Below are 18,707 nucleotides of genomic sequence, written 5' to 3'. Positions count from 1 at the left end.
TTCCCCAGTGTCTCGCCTACCTCTTGTACCAATATCTGTGGACTTTTGTTGGGGTTGAGGTATATGCCTAGTTCTTTTTGAGCTTGCCACCCAAGTATGTTGTCCCCTTTTTTAGACACATGGGTTGTCCTCCATAACCTCCCGGCTGTATATCCATTTTGTTTAGCATCAACTTCCCTTTCGACACCTTCTCAAATTCTTCTGCAGATATCGTTATCTTGGAGCATGAGTCAAACATTGCCTCTATTCCGGTCTCTTCCACCCATATCGTGTCTTTGGGATTGCTAACTTGTTCACCTTGTATTTGCAACACTATTTCATCACACACCCGTGTGTTACTGTCTTTACCCTGCCTCCTGTAAATGTTATTGCTTCTGCAGCATTGCCTAAAATGTCCCTTCTTCCCACACTTACTGCATGTTGATCTTAAAGCAGGACAATCCTTGTCACTTGCCATGTGCCCTTGCTTACCACACCTATAACAGTTTCCTTTGAAACTCCAGCTCCCTTTTGTCTCTCTCTGCTCTTTTTTCTGTTCTTTCACCGCCAACACACTGTCACCTTTCGCGGCCACCTCACTCACTTTAACCCTACTTTCACTGTCCTGCTTTATTTCATTTACACATTACATCATGTGCTTTACTTGTTTAGCCACGTTGAGCACCTCCCCTAGGGGCGGGTCATCGTTCAACCATAACTCTTCACGCACCCGCTCAATTCTGCATGTTAACACAAACTGGTCCCTGATCCTCTCCTCACACACTCCCCCAAACTTGCACGTGGCTGCCAGCTTGCGCAACTCTGAGACAAATTCTTCAATGGTTTCCCCTTCTTTTCGTCCTCTCTTGCCAAAGTGATATCGCTCCATAATGGTGCTTGTCTTGGGAAGGTAATGTAAGTCCAATTTCTTCAGACTTATTTCATATTCATTTAACCCCCTCGCCTCATTAGCACTCAACTCTGGAAGATGTTCCAACACTTCCTGACCTTCTGCTCCCATGTAGTACATCAACAAAGCAACCTTCCTTTCTAGGCCTAAATTTTGTCCACACACAACAGCATAGTTTTGGAAAACCTTCTTCCATTTGTTCCATTTAAGGGCTGGCTCCCCTGGACTGGACAAAAAGAACGGGGGAGGTGTGACATTCTGCATGGCTAACCTTTGGCTAATAAGGTACCCCTTTTCAAACAATAAAATTGCAGAAAGAATTCCCCCCTGGGTAGTATGTTCCCCTAGAGGGGTGGTGCATTAAAGTCAAGGAGGTTTCTGTGCTAAGGGAGCTGCAAAAGTGGAAAAAACCAGACAATACCGAGTTATCCTGAGCCCCCCTTACTGAGAGAGAGACAGTTCAGCAAATGTAGTTGCTGAGCTAGCTCTTTTCTTCCCGAAGCCTACTAGATGGCGCTGTCCTGCCAGGTAAAACTATGCCTGTCCGTGACTTCTTCTCGCCGAGATCGTTGTTTTAGTGGTGTTTTTCCTCAGTCCCCTTTCACCCAGGACGACATGAAACTCCCAAAAGTCAGTCAGGCAGCGTCTCCAACTTCCCCAGGCTGCCCCTCACAGGGTGATTGAATCTGCTGACCTCTCACCTCCTCACAACGCGCGCTGTAGCCGCGCAACCACAGTTCCACGCGCTGGCTCCAAAAGCGAGGCTTCACCCCAGCTCCAGTCAGACACCAAGTAAACCGCCCCAAACTTGTAGTGCTGCGGTACCTTGTAGAGCTACACCGTCGCTCCCTCACTCGGACGCGGCGTCTGATGTCAGCCCCAACTGCCTGCTCCTCACTCGCATCTCGCACCTGGCACCGCCAGTGCCAGTGCCACGACCTCAAACAGCGCAGTGTCGCAGATGTACTCACAATGGTTGCAAGGATACCTTCCACAATGCCCCTGTGAAGTACACAAGCCTGTGCCCAACACACGCGGGGTGATTACAGTTGAAGAAAATAGGAAAGGTTTTAAGGCAAACAAGCGTTTTTCTGTTTACATATTCATTGCACAGAAAATATCAAGTAGCACCATTACATCAGTTTAAACAACCAAATATGTTTGTATAAGGTGCATGAGCAAGTCGACGGCGTTTCGGTTCCCCTAAAAGGTCATGGGAACCATCATCAGGACAAACAAATAGTTGCCTTATTTCACTAAACCTCAAATTGCCTTAGGGAAAATTAGGAAAAATAAGAAAAGAAAAGTACAAACTTTAAGAACAAGGCATCAATAATTTGAAATTGCAATAGAGTGACTCTTAGTGCACGGTGCAAACAATTCAATAGCCAAGTGAAGATGTCGCACTGTTCCTACAGGTGACGAGGTGGTTGAAGCAGTGAACCTGAATGGACTAAGTTCGTGTGTCAAGAATGCTAACCAGTGCCTCTTAGCGATAATGCTTAAATGCAGAAGGCAGTACAAACGTGAACGGGCACACGGGTCGAAGTGCACGTGGTATATTAAAGCAGGGGTGCCTATTGATGTGGAGGTGCCTATTTAAAACCTATTTACAAAACGCCATAGTGGGTAAATTCTGTCTGTATCAGAATTGAGAGGCGCGTTCTGCTTACCGAGGCAGTGCGTGATTAACAATGGGCAAGACGTTGCTCAATATCGCCCAGACCAGCAGTCCTATATGATGGGAAAATCTACACGTTAGACGAAGGGAAAATGCAGAAGTGAAACTAAGCGGAGCATGCCATGCGGATTGTCTTACCGAATTAGGACAGCGGGTGCCGTGTTACAGAGTCGTAACCGGACGACGCCAGGGTAAGCCTATATAAAACAGAAGAGTGTTCAAGGATTGCAACCCCAGTTGTCTGTCAAGGCATCTATTTACGCAGAGTGAGACTAGAGTTGATGACTTTAATGCTTACCCAGTATCTCAAATCCAATACTATTCCCTTAGGCCTCCAAGTCAGAAACATTCCGGGAGTCTTCACTGACAATCCAAAATATATATCAGGCTTCAGCAGTATAGGTACCACCTGTTCCAGGCATTGGTTGGTACTAGGAATAGAAACTGCAGGCGAGAAACTCAAAAAACTTGAGGAGACCATCAAAAACTTAGAAAAACAAATAGCTGATGACAAAACAATCACTGACGGAAAGGCCTTACTTGAGAAAATTGAAAAAACAGTCTCTGAATTTCATCGTATAGAGCAAAATAAAAAATCAAATAAAGTTAAAAAAGACATTAAATTCTTCACTCTTGAACGCACGTACCCCTATTTACATAAAGATTTTTATACGAATCGTAACTTCCAGCAACACCAACAAACCCCGAGACCCTGGGGACGTTTCAATAAAAGAAACACCGTGGTGGGTTTCACCGACTCCTCAGCAGATTCATCTGAGAGTTCGGACCCTGGTGAGGGAGGGAGTGGACAACGACCCAATCAGATTCCTTTTTTATCCAGAGGCAATCCAGAACCCCAGAAGAGAGGCAGGGTCAAACAACAGAAACGATGGCACAACCCCCCGGGGGAGCGCCAGACCAGGCAGAAGTTTTATCAGTGGTAACAGACAATACTAATCTGAACACCATTCCCATTTTTAATATTTCTAACCATACTCTGACCATCCAGGAACTGTCTATCCTTAGTAAAGGATTATCCTTTGTCCCAACCACCTACCCGAATTTTTTGAATCTCCAATCTGAACTACTTGGCTTCTTCAGGAAATTGAGATTACGCTCATATTTTGAGCTTAATCCGTCGGAGCCCAAGAGTGTTACGACTCCATTTCGTCCACCATCAACTTTTTCCCCCACAGCCAATATGATCCCTAAAGAAATTATAACTTTTGAAAAAGTCATTCTCAAGGAAATCTCCAATATAGAGAAATCCCATCTCTTTATACCCTACAACATCTCTTTGGATGAAAAGTCAGCAATCAATTCCCTTAGGAATAATTCCAACCTGATTATTAAGTCAGCTGATAAGGGGGGCGGGATAGTTCTCCAGGACATTGGAAATTATAAGAATGAGCTTTTTCGTCAGGTATCTAATACTGACCATTATTGTAGACTGCCTTGTAACCCCACTAAAGATATTCAAAAGCTCATTAAAGCCATTACTATGGAAGGTCTTGAGAGTGGCATTTTAAGTAAGCATGAATATAACTTCTTGAATATTGTTAACCCAAGAACTCCAGTTCTTTATACACTACCCAAAATTCACAAAAGGTTGGACAACCCTCCGGGTAGACCAATACTGTCTGGCTGTGGCTCAGTTTTAGAACCTCTGGGCCACTATGTTAATTTCTTTTTGAAAGATTTTGTGCCTACAACTGCGTGCTATATCAGAGATAGCATGCATGTGATTAATCTGATTGAAAACCACCCTTTTGACCCTGAACATGAGACTTTATGCACATTAGACGTAGAGTCTCTATATACAAACATTCCCCAGAAAGACTCACTGCTTGTAATGGAAAGTATACTTAACACTAGGACGCGTCCCCATAGGGTACCTACCCTATTCATAATACAACTACTAGAGATTTTTTTTTTTTTATTATTTTATTGAGAGTTCATACCGGTAGATACATATTCCAAAAATGGATACATAGATACATAGATAGAAGCATAGCATTATACCGTCATGCGAAAAAACAGAAAGAATAATAAACAATACAGAATCAATTGACATGTTAAATATCTACACACCCGGTAAATCATTCATTTATCGTTAGTTTTACTGTCCTCCACGTAGCCACTGGGGCCCAAAGTCGTTTGCCCACATCCCTTAGCTTCGCTCCCTTTAAATCATATAATGCTTCCTCAATATTATGTATGCCCAACATTCTGCACAACCACATTTGAAAGGTTGGGGCTTCTGTATCCTTCCAGGCTGCGCTAATTAAAATCCTAAGAACTGCTACGGAAATAAAAACTAAAGCTTCGGCCTCAATACTCATTTTTAATTTTACATCACAGCCAATTATTATCAAGGTTGGGGATAGGTTAATTTTGACATCCAGTAGCCCCTCTAAAAACCGTATTATTTCAATTTTAATTGTTTTTAATTTTTCACAGCCATAGAACATGTGTATAAGATCTGCTGTACTATTTCCACATCTGGGGCAGTTGCTATCTGTCGCTTTCCCCCACGAGAATAATTTTTCGGGCGTATAGTATAAATTAAACAGGGTTTTGTAATGTTGGGCTCTGAGATTCGAGGAGCGCAGAAACCTCTTATCCATAGCTAACGCCTTATCAAGGTCTACTTCGGGATCTCCCAATTTTTAGGACCATGCGGTTTCAGTTTTTCCAATATCGTCAATTGATGCGTCGTTAAATATTTTATATATATCTCTAATTCTATGGCCCCCTGACTTCAAATACTCAATTAGTTCGAATTTCCGAAGCAAACTGATACGTGGCCTAATTGATTTAATTCTATTTACAATCTGTATGTATTTGAAATCTTGATAACCTTGTAGGGAATAGTGTTGTGTAAGTTCTTCAAGTGTTCTGCACTGATCTCTAATCATTATTTGCCCCAACTCCACAATACCATGACTCTCCCAATGACGCCACGTTCCATCCCTACTAAAATTCGGAAAGAGTGTTGAATTCCAAAGTGGTGTACGATAATGGATAGTAGGTATATCTAGAACTTTTTTAACAGTTTTCCATATATACCATACACCTCCAAGCGTCTTGTATCCTATTTCCTTGTAATAACTCCTCTGAGTTCTCCTTAATAAAAGCCCTACGGCTTCGCTTCCCACCAATAGCTGAAAAATTGATGGTATCACTGCGTGCCTGACGGTTGGGCCCCCCGGATGGAATAAAATAGCCATGTCTGTCAGGAGACATGCAAGATGATAACTCTTAATATCTGGCAGTCCCAACCCACCTCTATCTTGTGGTAATGACATATATCTATTTGACCGCCTTATTTTTCCATATTGCCATAAAAATTTCATAAAGATGGCCTCAATCTTCTTAATAATTTTCTCATCAATTTTAAATGGGATCGACCTTAATTTGTAAAGCACCTTAGGAAACATTGTCATTTTTATAACGTTAGCCCTCCCAATCAGTGATAGCTGTAATGAGTCCATTCTTTTTAGATCTGTTTCCATAGATTTGATAAGAGGGGTATAATTATCGTCAATTATTTTACCTGGTTCTGTATTTATTGTTATACCCAGGTAAACTACAGATCCTACATATCTTCCATCCACCTTGGCTATTTTTTTAGATCATAATACCTGTGTTTTATCCACATTTAATCGGTAACCCAACACATCTCCAAACTGACCAGTTATGCTAATTACCTCCCTCAACTACTAGAGATTTGCCTCACCCAGAACTTCTTTCTTTATGACTCGGATTATTACCAACAGGAACGTGGCTGCTCCATGGGGGCCATTTTTGCGCCTACCCTGGCAATTCTATAAATGGACTGGCTGGAAACCAATACCATATTGTCCAGTAGTAACCCATTCCACTAGGGTATACACACCTGGAAGCGCTACATAGACGACATCTTTTTAATTTGGGCCGGCTCCATTGAGGATTTCCCAGGGTTGACGCACTGGCTCAATAACAATTGTAATGGCCTCACGTTCACCTTATCTTACAACAAAGACAGTCCCCTTCCTAGACCTGACCATCCAACACCATGAGGGGTCTCTGTACACATCCCTGTTTCACAAAGCGACAGAAAGGAATACTCTTCTGAGCTACAATAGCTGTCACCCTAGATCACTCAGGGACAGTCTTCCTTATTCGCAATTCCTCAGACTCAGAAGGAATTGCTTTAAGAAAAAGGATTACTTCACTGAGGCAAATACCTTATCTGAGAAGCTTAGGTTCAGAGGTTACCCTAAACGCCTGATAAAAAACTCTATGAAGAGAGCTTGGTACTGTCCCCGTGACACTCTGCTTGAGCCTAAACCAAAAGAGACCAATGATAAGACAGTATGTGTGACCACCTTCTCTGCAATATCTAACCGTGTAAAACAATGTATAAAAAAGAATTGGCACATTCTGAATTCAGGCCCTCTCAACTGGGAAACTCCACTTTTTGCTTTTAAGAAAAGCAAAAATCTTAAAGATCAATTGGTCAGGGCAGCATTACCACCTACAATTGGCAGAAATATCACACTACATGACCACTGGTTACTACCACCCCTGCTTGGTCATTTCAAATGTGGCTCCTGTGTGGTTTGTGACTTTACAATTGAGAATAAAGAATTTGTATACAGAAATGTGAAGAATGAACTGCATACCTTTACAAACTGTAATAGTTCTAATCTCATTTATGCAATTCTCTGCCCGTGCAATTTGATATATGTAGGCCAGACAAAACAAAAAATTAAACTGCGAATATCCCAACATCGCAGCCGCATCAGGTGCAAAACAGCAAATGCACCCCAGGTTGAAAATTTTTTAAGCAAAGGACATACTGAAAATGAGATCCGTTGGACGGTCATCACACAAGTCATGATACCATCAAGAGGGGGCGACCTAACTCGCATGCTGAACAGAGAAGAATTGAAGTGGATATTGAAGACAGACAGCCTGAATTCGGGCTTGAACCTGCAAGAGGAATGGACTGCTTTAATCTAATCTGGTTATATATACTGCAGAGACTCTGTACTAAGTGCCGAATAATTGATTGATCATGGACTGCTTTAATCTAATCTGGTTATATATACTGCAGAGACTCTGTACTAAGTGCCGAATAATTGATTGATCAAGAAAACGTTTTATGAAACTGTAATGTTGATATGTCACTTTGCATGTAGAATCACCGTAGACATCACCTAAGATGGCTCCCACAACATGCATCCCTCCTTTATTTCTATGTTCGAACCCTCACGCGCAATGGCCAATCACGACACACCCGCCCCTTCTTCACTCCCGGGTCTGAGCACAACAGCACGCCAGGGAATACCTCCATGATCGCCGATTCTGGTGAGTAAAACAACTCTGCGTAAATAGATGCCTTGACAGACAACTGGGGTTGCAATCCTTGAACACTCTTCTGTTTTATATAGGCTTACCCTGGCGTCGTCCGGTTACGACTCTGTAACACGGCACCCGCTGTCCTAATTCGGTAAGACAATCCGCATGGCATGCTCCGCTTAGTTTCACTTCTGCATTTTCCGATACTGTAGATTTTCCCATCATATAGGACTGCTGGTCCGGGCGATATTGAGCAACGTCTTGCCCATTGTTAATCACGCACTGCCTCGGTAAGCAGACCGCGCCTCTCAATTCTGATACAGACAGAATTTACCCACTATGGCGTTTTGTAAATAGGTTTTAAATAGGCACCTCCACATCAATAGGCACCCCTGCTTTAATATACCACGTGCACTTCGACCCGTGTGCCCGTTCACGTTTGTACTGCCTTCTGCATTTAAGCATTATCGCTAAGAGGCACTGGTTAGCATTCTTGACACACGAACTTAGTCCATTCAGGTTAACTGCTTCAACCACCTCGTCACCTGTAGAAACAGTGCAACATCTTCACTTGGCTATTGAATTGTTTGCACCGTGCACTAAGAGTCACTCTATTGCAATTTCAAATTATTGATGCCTTGTTCTTAAAGTTTGTACTTTTCTTTTCTTATTTTTCCTAATTTTCCCTTAGGCAATTTGAGGTTTAGTGAAATAAGGCAACTATTTGTTTGTCCTGATGATGGTTCCCATGACCTTTTAGGGGAACCGAAACGCCGTCGACTTGCTCATGCACCTTATACAAACATATTTGGTTGTTTAAACTGATGTAATGGTGCTACTTGATATTTTCTGTGCAATGAATATGTAAACAGAAAAACGCTTGTTTGCCTTAAAACCTTTCCTATTTTCTTCAACTGTAATCTCCCCGCGTGTGTTGGGCACAGGCTTGTGTACTTCACAGGGCCATTGTGGAAGGTATCCTTGTTTCATTCTGAAATTTTGTTTATTAAGTAAACTTGAAGGACCTCTGTCCGGCTGGACATGTCATTCTAAAATATAGAATTGATTTCGTCTATATTTATTGGATGTGAACTGAACTTTGCATGGGACCACTGTTGTTTTAAAAAATTGCTCCCCGAGGTCCCTAGCTGACTTAATTGGGGTCCCTTGTTGTTACAAAAGAAACTCACAATGGTTGCGTCATCGTCCACTCAAGCTCCATCCAGCACCACTAGAGTCCACACTACTAGGCGCTGCCAGCATGTACTCACAGCGGGGCACCAGCAGTGACTGCCCCAAATCAAAATCCCGGTCCGCGCTCCTGCGATGGCTCCTCACCCTAGTGTCCGCCTCAAACTCCGCACCTGTTCACGTAACAGCACCCCAAACAGAGCAGAGTCCAAACCTCCCTGCAGCCAGCAGTGACAGCTCCGGGTACAGACAATGACGTTTCCCCTCCAGGTAGGATTTTTTTTTCCCATTATTTTCTCTGGACCCAGCAGCGTCTGCCTACGTGGAGTCTCCGCAAGACCTGTGGGTCACCTTGTGCTGTGGGGTAGGTGAGCCCCTACCCGCTCAGGAAGATGACTTCGTAGGTTAACGCCACCTTTACAGCCTCGGGGGCTACCACTCAGCGTGTTGAGGTCGCATCCACTTTCCTTCGTGCCAACATCCCGTCCTCGTAACCAGTGTTAAATCAGTAAATAAGGCACAGGACACAGGACGCAGGGTATCGTAGTAACACTGACCAGGTTTATTCTAAGGTCAAAAGGATTAGCGGCCTCAGCCACTGCTCTCTCCCTGGCGATTCCTCCGCCTGGGCACTTGCCTTGGAATCTTCACCACCGTGACATTCTAAGGTTATGTCACCGGTGGTGCGACCCAATGCGAGCCCAAGGGTGGAGATGGGAAGCATAACTGGGTTCCCCCAATGCAGAAGATACCACAAAAGGCATTGTCATTTACAATGCCAATACCTTAAGCCATCGCAAATGCGAGACCCATTGCATTCCAAATGCTTGTTTAAAAGTGTGTGTTGGGGGAGGGGTAAGGGGAGTTGCAAACAGAAGGTGGCAAAAGAAACACAGACAGGGAGGGTGTGTAAACGCTAAACTGAGGGTGTGGGGAAGCAGAAATGGTGGTGCGGTGGGAGAAGGGGCACAGATGGCATAGGCACACAAACAATAGACAGAGCAATGCGGCGGGCAGGGAGAGAAAAGCAAATGAGCAAGAGCAATGTTAAGCTGGGGCTAAAAGCACACCCTTTGCAGGTAATCTGAGCCGAGGAGCAAAGCGCAGTTAGCTGAACAGCTCAGTAAAGCTCCAATACCTTCCAGTCGGGTTTACGGGAGAGTGTGTCCCAAAAATAAATTGCAGCCAAAGAGTTTCTTTTTTTTTTAGATCCATTTTACAGAGTGTAATCGATAGCGGTCTAGATATACAAGTCATGCATCCCTACATCGGCAGGCCAGGCGTGGCCTGCGGGGAATTAATAAATGAAGGACGGCCGCACGGGGCGCATCACTTCCGACTGAGGATCTGGTGTGGGCTGAGTCCTTTCCCGCTGTGCGCTACCTCCCCCGCGCTAGCACCACTATCATATAGGGGCCTGCAGTCACCCCAGCAGCCCCCGTTACATTGGCGACGAGTGGAGGGGGCCCAACCCTCGCTCGTGCACCGTGCCAAGGCTAGGGTGCACTCTCCGCCTGTGCGCCGCGGCGCCAGCCTCTCTGGTCACCCGCCTGACGCTGCCGCAGGCCCGCGGTAATTCCGGCGGGCCCCGCACCTGCTGTGCTGTATCCCGGGAGGCGGTGGAGAAAGAGCAGCTGACTCCGGAAGACAGCCAGTGACCCCTGCGACCTCACACTTCACACCCAAAACGCCGGGAGGCCCCGAAGGCTCATCCTCTTTTCCCTGCATCTGGCACGTATGCCAGGGAAGTAAGTGCCTCGCCCCGCGTGCAGGTGCACTGCTGCACAGAGTCCTTTCTGACCCCTGGGCCACGCAGCGTCGATGAGCAGTAGCGCTGGAGAGGCTGTGCATCCAGCCTGCCTGATTCCCCTGTGGTGTGGGGAGAACGCTGGCCACCCTGGGCTGCTGAGGGAAAATAAGACAAACAAACATTGGCAACACCAAGTCAAAAAAAAGAAGAGAAATATACAGATAAGTACATATCTGAAGGCACAAGGAAGAAGAAAAAAAGGAAAATAAAAAAGAGAGGAAAGGAAGAAGGGGGTGTAACACAAGCAAGTCAGACACCCCACCCCGGAATGCAGAGCTAGGAGTGCAGGGGAGCCCCACTGAACATGAGTGTGCCCTGAAGAGCAAGAACAGAGATCGCCACAGCCTTACCTGGGATACCCAGCGCCATTTTGTCGCTGAGGACGGGCCTAGCACTTCCAGAACACTCCTTCGCCAGGCAACATGGGTGACGACGATGCCACTGCTGCGCCTATCCGCATCCCGTTCCAACACTCAGCGTCAGGGGTGCTACCCCCTTTTAGTGAGCTGGAAGTCCCAGCGACAGCCTCCCCTAGGTGGAAGACATGGAGGGAACGCCCAGACAACTACTTCGTCGCGACCCGGGAGACGGACAAGACAGTAAAGAGATCCCTGCTGCTCCACTATGCCGGGGATGAGATATTCAAACTATTCAAGCATCTGCCCAACACAGGGGCAGCGGATGACTACGACGCGGCGTGAAGGCGCTTGACGGCCATTTTGACCCGCAATTGAACCCGGATTTCGAAGTTTTCAAGCTAGGACAAGCACGCCAAAGAGAGGGAGAATCCATGGACTTATTCTATGCCCGCCTCCGAGAACTGGCCAGCACGTGCGCAGATGAGGATCAGCCAAAAGCAATCAGGAGGCAGCTGATCCAGGGATGCCGCGACAAGATGCTTTGCAGCCTCATACTGCGAAAACCGGGGATCACGCTAGAAGACATGTTAATACTAGCCAGATCACATGACCTGTCCGCAGCAAGAGCAACCGCAATGGACCAAGCGCTGACCAAGTCCCATGGAAAGCTAGAGCCCATCAAAACAGAGCGAGCCGATGCGGTGAAGACAAAATCGAGAGGAGACACACCCAGAGGACCGCAAGGAGACGCACCCAGATCAAAGTGGGGATACTGTGGACACAAGCCTCATGCCGCTAAAGATTGTCCTGCCCAAGGAAAAACATGCGCCAACTGAGGGGTACCCAACCACTTCGCATCCGTCTGTAGACGGCGGAACAATGCCCGAAACTTCTGAGGGCAGAAGCCCCCAACGCGGGCTGTCCGGCAGCTATCCGTGGCAGATGCCACGCCACCCGACCACACCCAGGAGGGGGCTGCGAAACATCTACCAACCGTGGAAGACTCATCAGACGATGACAACGAAGAGGCCTACGTTGTGTCCTTCGCGAAAGAACTAAAGCATCGGTGAAGGTCCCAACCCACCTGCATAGTTCAAGTTGCAGGGAACGACGTCAAATACGTCATTGACACCGGAGTGACCGTTAATGTCATGGGTCTGCAACAATATCGGAACCTGCGTCTTTGCCCTCCTGTGGTACCGTCTAGAACCCGCATATATGCATACGGAGCTGACACACCCCTACCATTAAAAGGAAAGATGTTGGTACCCATCAAGGCCGATGGTCTCGAGATAACAGCTACTATCCACGTGATCGACAGGGAGGCGGACACCCTCCTAAGCAGCCACACTGCTGAAGACCTCAAGCTGATTGCATTTGCCAGGAGGATCCGTTCGCACCAGGTGGAAGAACTCTTAGAACAATTCCCTGAGCTGTTCAAAGGCCTCGGATGCATCAAGTGTGAACCCATCAAGCTACATATTGACAGATCAGTTGCCCCGGTTGCCCTGCGGCACAGACAAATCCCATTTCACCTGCGACCCCTCGTAGAGAAGGAGTTGGAGAACCTAGAAGAACAAGGGGTCATCGAGAAAGTATCCGGACCGACTCCATGGGTATCGCCGATGGTCTTGGCTGAGAAACCCAAACAGCCGGGAGCCATCCGCCTATGCATTGACATGCGGCTGCCCAACAAGGCGATTAAGAGGGAGCACCACGTAACGCCAACCATGGATGACATCATCGCCGATGTCAACGGGTCCAAGTGGTTCTCAAAAATCGATCTGAACGCAGGGTACCAGCAACTGCCCCTGTCAGAAGAGATCCGATTCATCACCACTTTCAGCACCCATCTGAGGCTCAGGAGATATAAACGGCTAAACTTTGGGATATCCTCGGCGGCGGAAGTGTTCCAAAACACAATAAGAGAACTACTGTCTGGACTACTGGGAGTGTTGAATGTGAGTGACAACATCCTCATCCACTCCGTGACAGCTACCGATCATCACAAACACCTCTGCGCCACCCTCAAACACCTAAGTGCCCATGGAGCCACTCTTCACAAAGAAAAGTGTCAGTTCTTCCAACCTTCCCTCGAGTTCTTTGGCTACGTGTTCAACCAGGAGGGAATACAGGTGGACCTAAGGAAGTCACAGGCCATAAAAGATACCCCGGCTTTGACAACACCAACAGAAGTAAGGAGCTTCCTAGGCATGGCCACCTACTGTGGGCGGTTCATACCAGGCCTAGCCACCTGAAGTGACCCACTACGAACTCTCACCAAAGCAGGCGCAACCTGACGCTGGGGCCCACGTGAAGAAGAAGCATTCCAAGGGATAAAGGACGCCCTCCTAAGTGAAGCCACGCTGGCGTACTTTGACCCTGTGAAGAGGACAGAGGTGCTAGTAGATGCAAGTCCGGTGGGCCTTGGCGCGGTGCTCACCCAAGAATGCAAACCAGGCCAGTGGGCCGCCCTGGCGTTCGCCAGTAAGGCTCTCACCCCGAGGGAAGCCAGGTATGCCTAGATTGAACACGAGGCGCTCGCCATCAAGTGGGCCTGCAACCACTTTCATCTGTATCTCCGAGGCCACCCTTTCACCTTGGTCACTGACCATCAACCACTAGTTCCCCTCTTCAAAGGGACCGCACCCCATCCACCACCAAGCATCGAACGGTGGGCGGTCCAACTGCAACCATATGAGATGGAGGTTGTTTACCGCCCAGGATCCAAGAACCCTGCTGATTTCCTCTCACGACACCCCGCTCAGGCAGAAAATCTCGAGGAAGACGAAGGCAGCGAAGAGTTTGCCCACTGGGTAGCCCTCACATCATGCCCTCAGAGCATGTCGCTGGATGAAGTAAAAGAAGCAACTGCAACCGACGTAGTGTACACCAGGAAGCTGAGAGCAGTGCAAGAGGGCTCCTGGACCGACTATCTGCGACAGGCGAACTCATGGACCGCAGAAGATAAGGAGCTCCTCACGAATATGTGGCGAGTCAGGCACGAACTGAGCGCCACTGAAGATGGCATCCTGCTGAGAGGACCCCGGCTTGTCATCCCCCAGAGCCTCAAACACCGGGCAGTCCAACTGGCCCATGGAGGGCACCAGGGAACCCCAAAATAAAGTCGTGAATGAGAGAGAAAGTTTGGTTCCGGGAGCTCGAAGACATGGTGGAGGAATATGTCTGGCGATGCTCATCGTGCCAGCTGACGAGTGGTCCAGAGAAGCCCCTTCCGGTCATCACCGAAGAAGCCTGCTCCGTCCCCTGGTCCAAAATAAGCATAGACTTTGGAAGTTTCCCGGTGGGAAACACAAACTTGTCATCATAGATGCATACTTCAAGTATCCCCTGGTCGAGCCAATCGCGTCAACTGCATTCAGTCATGTGGGGCCCGTGCTGGAAAAGATCTTCACAATGTTTGGTTTCGCTCAAGAAGTATGCAGCGACAACGGGCCCCCGTTCCAAGGGGTTGAGTTTGCCACCTTCCTCCAACAACAAGGCATATCGCATTGCAGCATCACTCCCCAGTGGCCCCAAGCCAACGGAGACGTAGAACGATTAATGCGCACGCTGAACAAGATGTTCTGCATTGCTATTGTCAAACAAGCGGACCCAGATCAAAGACTCCATGAATTCCTAAGGGAGTATCGAAGAACCCCGCACTGTACGACTCAGCGAAGCCCGTGGACCCTCATGTTCCATGGCCCCTGCCGAGACCTCCTCTCCACCTGCCCGGGTGTAATGACCGGATTCTCAGACCAAGAATCACCCACTCACCTAGATACAACCAACCCAGCCAAAACGTAACACCATCCCTTCCCGGACCCTATTTAAAATGGTTCCTGAATACTTACCCGGGAATGGGGCACTCGCAATATACAAGCTTATATCATCAAAAACACTGCTAGATCTAGGGGGTTACTAAGAATAATCACTAATAACTATGGAATTCCATGTCCCATCCTATGATCTTACCTTATAGCCCCGCGACAATCTGGCCCGGACTATTCTACCCTCCTTCTCATGGTGGAGAGCAGCTCACTATACCACACCAATCACAACTGGTGTTCTCATTAACGCCTTATCTTGAGCGATCTCATTACACACCATCCCCACTTGGTGCTCTCACTAATGCCCTATCTTGAGAAATCTCATCACACACCAATCTCAATTGGTGCTCTCACTAACGCCCTATCTTGAGCGATCTCACTGTCCTATTAATACCTTCCTCTCTCTCTCTCTCTATTGGGAAAGTTTCTTTATGACTAACTAGCAGCCCGTCCCGACGTTGTCCGGGTATGAATTGCTGCCGGCCAGTAGTATATTGTTTTGTAGGATTTCGTTTTGATAGCATTTCTTAACTGTGACAGGCCTGTGAAACGCTCCGATTCACAGTGCACTGCTGATGCACTTAAGAGTGCGCATTCAGTAGTGTGTGAACTCCAGTTTCCCTACTTTATTTTTCCTTGCAATATTATGTAGCGCGAACTCTACAACATGGCATGAGCACAATTTACATTACAGAAGAACACATTCATTTGTGGTAGGCACGGGGAGACAAAGCAATTTGCCTGGAATCACAGGATGTTGACCTGATGCCGAGATTCGAACGTAGCTCCCCAGCTCTAAAGTTCGCAATTCTAGAACGTGTGGCGGGAGGTGTGTCTAAAAGTGTATGTCGGTGCTGGCCATCAATGAGAGAGACCTGTGCATTTTTCAAATCGGTGGTGAAAAAATGAGTATGTTGCTGGAGATGTGGGCCGCCGTGCCACCAATGTACTTACCGGGGTAGGGTAAACACCCATTATTCCGCAACTTTCTTTCCGCAGACCATCACTCCGCATACTTTCATTATGAAAGTATCCTGACTCCGAAATGCCATTATAACGCATGGCATTACATTTTTTATGCTTTTACCACGCATACATTTACAACGAATTTCGTTGTAAATGCATGAATGGTAAAAGAATGTTTTTTAAAAATATTTGGATAAGGCAAGTATGGGTATGGGGGTATATGTTTTGGGGTACTGAGGTATATGTTTTGGGGTGTTTGGGTATTTTAATGGTTCAGATATAGTTTTGGGTTATGGGGTACAGGGGTATTTTTAGGGTTCAGGGCTAGGTTTGGGTTTTGGGGTATAGGGGTATTTTTAGGGTTCAGGGGTAGGTTTGGGTTTTGGGGTACAGGGGTATTTTAAGGGTTCAGGGCTAGGTTTGGGTTTTGGGGTACAGGGGTATTTTTAGGGTTCAGGGCTAGGTTTGGGTTTTGGGATACAGGGGTATTTTAGGGTTCTGGGCTACGTTTGGGATTTGGGGTACAGGGGTATTTTTAGGGTTCAGGGGTAGGTTTGGGTTTTGGGGTACAGGGGTATTTTAAGGGTTATGGGCTAGGTTTGGGTTTTGGGGTACAGGGGTATTTTAGGGTTCAGGGGTAGGTTTGGGTTTTGGGGTACAGGGCTATTTTTAGGGTTCAGGGGTATGTTTGGGTTTTGAGGTACAGGGGTATTTATAGGGTCAGGGCTAGGTTTTGGTTTTGAGGTACAGGGCTATTTTTAGGGTTTAGGGATAGGTTTTGGTTTTGGGGTACAGGGTAGATTTATAGGGTTAAGATGGGTTAGTGTTTAAGGGTGTTGGGGTATTTTATAGAGTAAGGGTGGGTTATGATTATGGGGTGCAGGGGTATTTAAAGTAGGGGTGGGCGGAATTGGCGCGAACTTGGTACAATAAATCCGCAATATTTCGTTCCGTCAGATTTCCAATTATTAAAACAGAAACCTCATATATTCAAGGTAAAATAGCAAGTATTTCTACATGCTAAAATGCATATAGTCATTTCACAAAAGTGAAATTAGCTTCCAGCAAGCAGTGAGAGAGGTGATGATTTTGAGACCAAGCCCCTGCAAACCATTATGGGACGAGATTAGCAGTGGGAAGTGAATATTATAGTATCCAAATAATTCTACAAAGAGCTGCAGTTCACTTCGTTCTCCCCAGTTGTCCCCAAGAGGCAAATGCAATAAACAAACATAAACAAACAAACATTTAAAATATTATACATCAAGCTGCAGTTCACCTCATGGTCCCTAGATGTCCCTGATGAGGCAAATGCAATAGCATTTAAAATATTACACATCAAGCTGCTGTTCACCTCATGGTCCCTAGATGTCCCTGATGAGGCAAATGCAATAGCATTTAAAATATTACACATCAAGCTGCAGTTCACCTCATGTCCCTAGATGTCCCTGTAGAGGCAAATGCAATAGCATTTAAAATATTACACATCAAGCTGCTGTTCACCTCATGGTCCCTAGATGTCCCTGATGAGGCAAATGCAATAGCATTTAAAATATTATACATCAAGCTGCAGTTCACCTCGTCGTCCCAAGATGTCCCTGATGAGTAAAATTCAGAAACATTGAAACCCTTTCATGAATGCTAAACATTATGCTAAGCTTATCCCATAATGCTTTGCAGGGCCTTTTAGTTGTATTTTTGCCCATAACTGTGCTTGGGGTGGTTCTAAGAGAATGGGACCTCCACTGAATTACTATTTAAAGGGAGCAGGAATGTATAGAACCTGGGAAGAAAAAACAACACTCGTGACGGAATGCCCCCAGCGATTGTCACGCCCCCAGCACACACCCACAGCACAATGCAGACACGCCCACAAGGGACTACTTTGCTGGCACGGTTCTTTTACATTTTAAATGTATATGGTGGGCGTCTGCATAGCCTATGTCCTTCTGCTGCAACTGCCCTTTCCAACGCTGTATTGGGTGTTGTGATTGGTGCTGTGGTTCCCGAGTTTACCTGGCCAAAAGGTGCAAGTTTTCTCTTATAATAGTAGTATAGATACTTACTGGGGGTCTATCTTATATGAATTGTTATCCCTCACGTGATGGATAGAAAATCCGATCCTCTCACACGAGAACTGCCAAATTGTTACACTTAAGAATTATTCCTTGACATAAAACTCACATCAATCTCCCGCATCAGTTACCTGTAGGAAGGGAATCACCCATCCTTCCATATGATAGCACCTGGATGTAAAGAAAGGTTAGTTCCGTCATAAGAAAATAATGATTAAGTATGTGTTTGTTACAAACTGGGGTCCCTTTATTACACAATAACATACAAAGAAATCATTATATTATAAAGTCACAATACTACCTAACAATCTAAGCATAGCCTGAAAAGTAAAGGAAAGAATTAGCATAAACACACTATAATAGCAGGACAGACTTCACCTTATAATTACGGAGTCCAGTTCTAGCTGTCATCTGGGTCCCTCTCTCGTCTGTACCTTGGCTCATCTCAGATTCTACTCTGCACCCACGGATACACGTCTGCACCGCTATGCTCCTTCAAAGCACTGGCTTCTCCTCTGTTCCTCAGCTCTGCACCGAATAATTTGCACTGGCTTCCT

This window comes from Lissotriton vulgaris, chromosome 1_1 (assembly GCF_964263255.1).
Source record: "Lissotriton vulgaris chromosome 1_1, aLisVul1.2, whole genome shotgun sequence".
Classification (NCBI taxonomy): domain Eukaryota; kingdom Metazoa; phylum Chordata; class Amphibia; order Caudata; family Salamandridae; genus Lissotriton; species Lissotriton vulgaris.
Note: the sequence above shows the minus strand (reverse complement) of the source record.